The sequence below is a fragment of the Corvus brachyrhynchos genome, unplaced genomic scaffold (genome assembly GCF_000691975.1).
Source record: "Corvus brachyrhynchos isolate BGI_N302 unplaced genomic scaffold, ASM69197v1 scaffold152, whole genome shotgun sequence".
Taxonomy (NCBI): Eukaryota; Metazoa; Chordata; class Aves; order Passeriformes; family Corvidae; genus Corvus; species Corvus brachyrhynchos.
In genome coordinates this window covers 7,853,728-7,862,426 of record NW_008237447.1, presented here as the reverse complement: position 1 = coordinate 7,862,426, position 8,699 = coordinate 7,853,728, and the positions used below count along the sequence as shown (strand labels likewise).

The following is an 8,699-nucleotide window of genomic DNA, read 5'->3' as shown; positions in this document are numbered from 1 at the left end:
AGTCATCAATGCGATTATTCTCCCTCACTCATAGTTAGGCACGTGCTCCTTCTGCCTGTGTTGCTCCTTCTGCCTTCTCTGGTACGATTTCAGATAGAAATTCTCCTTTATTCTGCAGTTCATTCTCTTGGTTTCTCTTCTGATGTTCGTGTCACTCTCTCAGCACACTGTTAAATGTATTATTAAGGTCTGCATGGTCTAAGAGGTTGCCATTACCCTAAGCTTTATTCATTCCTTTTCCAAATTAAATCAAGTTTGGGCTTGAATAATGTTGATAGGGACATTTGCGTAAACTAAGTTTGTTACTGCAGTAATGGGGTTGTTTTTGTGAATTAATGGGTCATTTGTTTTTAAAAACAGAACACCAGCATGTTCCTGATGTTCCTGCCCCTTCTAATAACACTGTAATGGTGATCTTTTGTCCTGTTGTAATGGTTTCTTGTTTCTGTGGTGCCTGGAGATAAAAGAAGGCTAAAACTCTAGGATCTAGCCATTATCCAGAACTGAAGTTCCTGTCCTAAAGTGGTTTCATAATCATTTAATCATGTAATGTAATTAAATCCTGATTTTTTGCTAAATATTTAAATCTGGTGAGACTACATTGTTTTTCTAGACAGTACTGGAGTGCGATCTTCAATGATTACAAAATTATTTAGCATTGATAGCTCTCAACTATAAGAAGAGCATGGTTAGCTTCCTGAGAATTAAAGCCACCATTAGGATATGAGCATCTTTTATTTCTCTGTGAATATCTGAACTTCATCAAAAACCTACTTTCAGCATAGGATAATGCATTGGGCAAAGACTGCATGCAGTAGTAGATGCAAAACAATATTAAATTTCTTCCTAAATTGAGGAAGCTAAAGAGGACAGATAAAGTTTGTGATGTCATTCCTAGGAACATTCCTGTCTGTCTCTCCTTAGTAAGATCTTAACAATTTCACTCTGGCATTTTAAAGGAAATGCCATTTTAAGTAATAACTAATTTTATTCATTTCCTTACTGTTATTGTTATTTTCTTTATTACAGATCTTGAGATTTATTTACATGTGGCACTGTAAGACATGTTAATGAAACAGTATTTTTTTTTTTTACAGTTTATACTATATTGATATTTATAACTGTAATGACACTGTGCAGAACTTATTATCTTTATATTACTGGATGTATTAGTTAATACCCAATCACTTTCCTAAAATAATTTTTGGGAAATGTGTCGAACAGGTATTTATATCACAGTGGCTACCTCTGAACCAATAGGGTCAATATAAATATAATATATTATATATATTTTTTATATCTAGAGTGTGTGTGTATATACATATGTATATATAATGTATATATACTTTGATCCAATATTGCCTTCATCACCTACAGAGAGCAGAGGTAGAGTGACAGCTGGAAGGCTAAAGGGAGATATTTTGTCCCTGTCCCTTGATGTCTCTTCACACTTTTACCCTGTTGTATTTCAGATGTTCTCACCCTGTTTCCCTCAAGAGAGATACACGCAAGGAAAAGCTGAAATACTTTTCCCATTGTCCAACACACAAAACATTTTTGCTGGGGAAGTCCTGGTTACCAAATGTGTCTTCAGAATGTGCAGATACTAACAGTAGTAGAGCATGCCCAGAAGATTGGCTTTGTCACCTTTATTTATGATAAATGACATTTTACTTCATGTGCACTCACTGAAATCAGCAGGGCTCAAAGCAGAGTATGCAGATATTGATTTAGAATCCTGGAACAGAATCTCTCACTCTTCCCAAATTCTACATTTTTCAGAAATGCTGGTCACCATTTTAACATCTCTAAAACTGGATATTGCAGGTGTCTCACACTGACAGCTGCAATTTTACTGTGCAGCACAGGGTGTCCACTCTCATTACGTTTCAAGACGCAGGAAATGCAACTCAATATCTGAATGCATAAGAAGGAAGGAGCCTTTTAGAGTTCAAGGTAAGTGCATTATTTTTTAAGTTTCTGGAGGAGGAGAGAGCATTTAATGGATCCTTTACTTAATTTTGAAACTTGCTTTTCATTTTTAATGTTTCCTACAGGATTCAAGAAACGTGTTGACACCAGTACATGCTGGTATATAAAAAATCAATTACAGACTTTTATACTTACATGTGCTGGCTTCCCATCCCCCAAAAGCCCACAGTAAGGAGGTTCACAAATGGGAAATGAAGAACTGCCAGGCACTTGGATCCTTATTGTGAAGATTGACTGAAGAGAAGAATGCAAAACACAAGGTGCTGCATAGAAACCTTTGAATCAGAACAGGTGGGTAACTACACAAATGATAAACAAAATAATATGGGTGTATTCACTTCACTCAAAATTAGTCTATTGCATTGTTTCCTGAGGCCATAATTTGTGTCAGATGTTCACCAGGATTCAAAATCTGACAAAATATTCATGTAGGCAACAGGAAACTCCCAAGGTATTAACCCAGGGTTTCTAAAAGTCCTACTGGAGAAGTTGTATCTTCCTAAATGGTAAGGCATAAGGCAATTCCTGATCAAGAGCAAGGAGGAGATTTTTCCCCAAGAATGTATGTTTATTCCTTCCTTAGTTCCTTTATACTTTCTCTAAACTTCTGCTTACTAAAGGTAGGTTGCTGGAAATCATGGACTCCTGCGGTCTGATCCAACATGGTGATTCCTATAGATCTAATCAGGATGGATATTCAATAAATAAACTAGTCTTCTTGTGACATGCAAAAGGAGGAAAGGGACAAAGCATTCCAGGTCAAGGTCAGAAAGTCCCTATGAGCTCTATTCTAGATTACTCACCGTATTTTCTATTTTTGCATGGCTTTCTCCTCCAGACTTCGACTTGCCTGATGCCTTTCTGTTTCATGGGATTTTTTCCAGATATTGACAATAGGTGTTTTGCCTTGGATGACAAGCTTGACAAACTGTAAAGTCATGTCCTACATGTTCTGGCATGCTCTCATATCCTGGTATGATCTCATTTTCAGGAATGTGATTGTGATTTCTAGCATTACAAGCTGAAATCAGGATTTGGTTATATCTGCCATATATACCATGTAACATACTGTCTCTCTCTGAATTTCAGCTCATGCCAATACATCTTCATAGCCAATGCTGGGAAACATCACCAATTACTGTGGCTGTTTTCAGAGCACAAGAACAGAATATTTAATTTTACCAGCCTCTAAGGACAGCAAAACTGAATTTGAACTCCAGTTAAAGTTTTGCAGATTACTCCTGACCTCTCTGGGACAAAGAGATGAAGGTCACTGGAGTCATGACTTTTTTCACATTCTGCTTGTCTTTGTCATTCTCCTAATAATGCAGAGGACTAGAAACAAGAGCTGGGTGGTGTTTTTTTCCTCCTGCCTGGAAATCTATTTAGATTAGTCACCAGGTTTTCCAGTCTACGGTCATTGAAGGTCATTTGGTTTATAGCTGAAATTCTCAATTGGAACCTCATCTTGTAATCAGAACTTAAAACCCAAGCAAGGTTTTGTATCTCCTCTGAAAGGGTAGGTTGTTGTATGATTAGCTTCAGAATGTTAAATGGACTGTCTGTGTAATGATGGGTAATTTTGGGGGGCTTAAATTGCTGACGAGAAGACCCGTCTTGAATAATAATACCAGGCTATTTTATAAAGAACAGTATTCTAGGCCTCTCCTAAATGCTAATTCTATTACACATTAACATTTCCTTTGCTGTAAAATGGCAAAAGGCAAGCCAGCAAGATGTAAAAATCTTGCAAAGTGCATTTTCACTTATAGACTGCTCCTAAGAGCAGGCTGTTTCCTGAAAACGTCCCTTAAATAAGCATCCACTTACAGTGGTCATCATCATACAGTCAGCATCTGCTAATAGCTGTTCCACAGCCTCGGCAAACACAGAGTATTTGTTGTAATCTACAGAGTGATGGAAATACCTGTGTAATTTTTGCACTGTTTTGGTTTTTTTTTTAAACTATTCTTGGCCCTAAGTATAAAGCACAGTCACACAGTGTAGATGTACTCCTAGGGGCTGTTCATAAAGCCTGGTGTCCTGTATATTTTCTGGTTCTCTACAACTATTGGTGAGACTCTGAAAGCCCTTTTTAATTTTTTGTTGATTGATTGATTATTTTAATGTCTCTTTGGTCCATGTGCAACTCAAACACAAATATTTACATGTGTGCATGTATATATAAAATTAATTAAAACTGAAGGCTTCTTGAAGGAAACAATCCACCCCTGCCATGATATTGTTATTGGGGATAGTATATTTAGCTTTGTTAGGGGAAACAAATTTTTGGCCAACATCTCCTGATGTACAAGTTGACCTTTGATTTCTTCATTTTTATTACACTTTAGGTTCCCAGTTTCAGAGGCTAACCCAGCACCCATATGGATGGCTTTAGCATGTTCCACCTCTCTTTTTGCCCCAGTTGCTGCCTCCCTTTCTGTGTTTCCACACAGTTGACGTCCACGCAGCTGCTTCGATACAAGCAGGAGGTTATCTTGCACAGGGATGGGTGTCAGGGACAGCTTGAGGAGTGTCTCCAGTTGGATATTGTCCCACAGTCCCCCAGCATCACCACCGTGACGTGTGATGTCAGCTCATTGCTTGTTCCAGCAGGCATTATTGTCACTCTTACTGGCAAGCTGGGCATTTCCAGAACATCTCTGTGGGCAGATGGTGCCATCCCCAACTTGGCTCCATTTGTAAGGAGTCTGAATCACCCTTTGGACACGCCTTCTTGATTCTTCTCTGGGCTTGCAGGAGCTGACATCACCCAGGTCTTAATCTCTTCTCCAGAAGCACCAAACTCTAATGCCAGATTACCTTTCTCCTTTATCTTCTTCAGCCACTCCCCAAACAGAACTCCTTTTAAGTGATTACTTTCATATATTCACTTTACATGGATTTTAAAAAGTTCCATGGATTTCCAAATAGTTCACTCCAATAGATTCCAGCTCAGCAACTCCACCAGCTTCCCAGAGGTTGCAGATACAACAAACATGAATATACCCCTACTCTCCATGGTTTTTAAAATACTGGGTTCCAAATTATGCTGCTGTTGCTTCACATCTCTCTGATGCCAAGATGATGGAAAACTGCTGTAACAGAATAACTGAAAAAAACCCCCAGCCACATAATGAATCAATACCACTCAGAGCTATCTGATTTTTACAGTTGTCATTAGCCAAACTAGGCCCTGACTACTTTGGAGAACAAAAAGCAGAAACGTTCTTAAACAATTTTCTTTTACTCAAATTCATTTCATGAGTCAGATACATCCCAAGGATCTGGGCCTACATTTCTAAATTTGCTGAGGCCAGGCTGATTTTCCAGCTAGCTTCCTTTCTCCACAGCTGAGATCTCAGAAGAAATAAAAATCAGTGTTAACTCATGTTAAAAGGGCACCTTTTAACTCGATGTACCCAGCCCCATCAGCCTCCTGCCTCTCTCAGGCTGGCAACCAAATACCAGCATGTTGGAGAATGCATTTACTTTTTGATGAAGTACAGACCTTAAAAAGCTAAGCTGGATACAAAGTTCATGACAGACAGCAAGGGCTTTTGCAGACAGAAAAGTGCAGCTGCAAAAAGAGCCTGCTCACAATGAATTGCAGGAAGGCCATGGTTTGAGATATTTTACTTCTTAATAGCGTTGGGTGGGAGTCTCCTGGATGTATGTGGACACCACACTGGCTCCAGGGGTCATGTCTCCAGCAATAGTGTAGGTGGCTGTGGGCTCCCTTCTAGCACACGATTTAGTTGATGTTCCTGAACCTAATGAATTTTGGCGGCAGGAATGATAATAGCAGACAATTGTTTGTCTCCAGTTGCTAAATTTTGTTAGAGAGTTAAAATAAACCTGTCTGTTTGACTAGTCTCATGTGCAACAAAACAAAAATAAGCCTTCACAAAGAATCATTTTCAAGCGCCATTTTACTTTTTGTCTTAGGCTTGCAAATGCCTTTCATGTTTTCTGATATGTCAGATATCATAATGCAAAATAAATAACCAAGTGAAACACACAGACATATTCTCTGGGTGGCTTGTGATGTAGAAAAAAGAGCCTTCTGCTGCTTCCCTTACCTCCTTCCTGGTCTTTCTTTTTTTTCTTTCTAAGGCTTGCAATAGATGCCTCTTTGTAGCATGTACATGAAACTGATGTTATTTTAATACTGTACTGTTTCACAGCATTTTGGAGCCCAGTCACAGCTCAGGACCCCCTGTGAGTTAGACATCGTGCAGACAGAACGAAGTCAGCCCTGGCTCTGAGGAGAGCCCATCTCACACTGCACCTCCCATGGCCACAGGAGACTCACATTGTAAATGCTGATGCATTCAACACATCTGCCACACATGCAGATCGTGGAGACAGTGACATTGCCTGAGATGCTGGGGGGTTTGCAGCAATGCCTATTGGTTGCTAAATATATCATTCAAATTGAGCCACTTTTTAAAAAAAGCTTAAACCTGGAGTTTGCCATGCAAATTCAGCTTTGGAGGAACATGGGACTGGAGCAGGACTTGGTAGGTCAAATATTTAAAAGTCCTCCAGTCATGTAGGAACTCAGAGCCTCAATTTCAGAAGTGAAATTGGAATTTAATTTCTAGGAACAAAGAACTTAGGACATTTTTGCAAGGAGGGATAGGCTCCCATTTCACTTTTCAAAATATTACTCCTTCTGTTTAAAAAATACCCTCCCACATACAGTCCCATCCCTGACACTCCAGAACAGACAGAAAACAGCAATAACTCTCTGCTGATTAGACCAGCACAGTACCTGCCCACTAACAACAGCCAGACAAGAAAAATCCCTGTTATGGTCCTGCAACAGGACCTTTCTTCCTTTGTCAGTAAGTGAATCACAAGTACATTTTACTGCAGCCAAATTAAACTCAAAACCAAAATCCTACCCTCCTTTGGTCCCTATCTCTTTCACTGTAGCTTGACTTTACATTGAAGCCATCAAATAAAACTTCAAAATGGCATAGGACCAATGACTTACTATTTAGCATCAGCTTGCACTTTTCCATAAAAGCAAACCTGCTTCTGCTAGAAATAGCTACAGGCATTTGACTCATTAAATTTTTGTTTGAATGATTTTTTTTTATCAAAATAAAATGTTATTTCTAAGTTATACCCCACCCCCCTTCCATAAAAGCAAACCTGCTTCTGCTAGAAATAGCTACAGGCATTTGACTCATTAAATTTTTGTTTGAATGATTTTTTTTTATAAAAAAAAAATTTTTTTTCTAAGTCCCCCCCCCCCCCCCCCCCCAAAAAAAAATCTATTCAAGCTCTCAAGCTCTTCCCAAAAACAAAGCAGACTTTCTATCTTTTAGAGTGGGGATCATAGCTAAAGGCTGTTATTTCTTTTTTTCTATGAAGTTATTTGGGCAATTAAATATATTTGGAAATGGTTTTTTTTTTCTCCTAGAAAACTAATAATTGTGTCCCTCAAAATAATAGTAACAGAGTGGAGTAATTCATTCTAGAAAGATAAATAAAATTGTTCTCTGCCTTACACTTCTTTTGTTTTGACCTGTAGGTCAAAATAGGATAATGTTTCTTGTTAATAGAAACAGCTCTGTAAGGGGAAACATGTTGACAGTAGCTTCAAAACAGTTTCAAACAATGAATGATCCAACATCCTTGCTTAAAATCCCTCACAGAAATCTCTAACTTCCAGGACTGTAACCTTCCAAGGTCTGCTCCCAAGGCTGGTCTCCATGCCCAGCTGATGTTGGATTTGCCCTGGTCTTCACTGCTGGACTGTGCCCCCTGTTCTGTAGGTGATGCTGTCCAGGGAGATTCCTGGCACCAGTAAAACACCCCTGAGCTGCTGCATGTTATGTTTTTCAAAATTATCTGCTGGTTCATTAAAACACAGTGAAAAATTCTGTACTTTCAAAAAGTCAATGGGGGCAGCTGCAGGGGCATGATTTCTCTTGGACAGAGTAAAACCACTGGGACCCTGGCCCATATCTAGACTTTTAAACAGTAAAAAAAGAGCAATATTTTGCTGATTTCTTGCAGCTGAGGGACTTTCTGTAGATTTTTGGAGGGGCTCAAACTACTCTTACTAAATACTTGTCACATTGATAGACACAGGTTATGCTCTGCATCGTGGGATCGGTCGGTGTTTTGCCACTAACTGGAATATTTCACATATGATAAAAGTTGAAGCCACGGAGAATCCTGCTGCATGAGAAGCATATCATGGTGGCCAGAGCTGGGAGAAATTTGGCTTAGCTCCCTTGACTGCATAAATGTAAAGTCCACTTACACCAGCTGTGTGTCTGGCCTTAGAATTTGATTTATCGTTCGATCCCTTAGCCGAGGTCAAAACTATCACGCATGTATCTAACTGAATGTGCAGAACAGCTGACATGGAAAGAGAAAATATGTTTAAAAAAAATAATTAAAAGTATTTCAGAAAGCTACAAGATCATTCCTAGCTATTTTTAGAGTGCTCATGACAAATTTCTGATACACTAACCACCTGTGAGGGCAGTGCTAGCTCCTTCCAGTGAGAAGGGCTTCCACTTGGTCTTCATCTTTACAGCCAAAGTTTTCAAGGACATGGCTTGTTGCTTAATTCATTTGATCTTATTGGCTAGCTGTCAACAAAAGTGTCAATCCTGTATTTGTAACGTCATAAACTTCCAAGTATGATGTTGTAAACTGAGGACCATGACTTTGACTTAAGG

The 8,699-nt window shown here is 39.0% G+C and overlaps 1 long non-coding RNA gene across 1 annotated transcript in view; it reads left to right on the top strand.

Moving 5' to 3' along the window:
* LOC108446059 overlaps positions 1-7,118 on the top strand; it is a 55,330-nt gene extending 48,212 nt beyond the window's left edge. The window contains exons 3-5 of the long non-coding RNA XR_001861168.1: positions 1,828-1,956; positions 2,058-2,283; positions 3,082-7,118. This is a non-coding gene — a long non-coding RNA (uncharacterized LOC108446059). The remainder of the gene's footprint in view (positions 1-1,827; positions 1,957-2,057; positions 2,284-3,081) is intronic.
* The last annotated feature ends 1,581 nt before the right edge of the window (positions 7,119-8,699 follow it).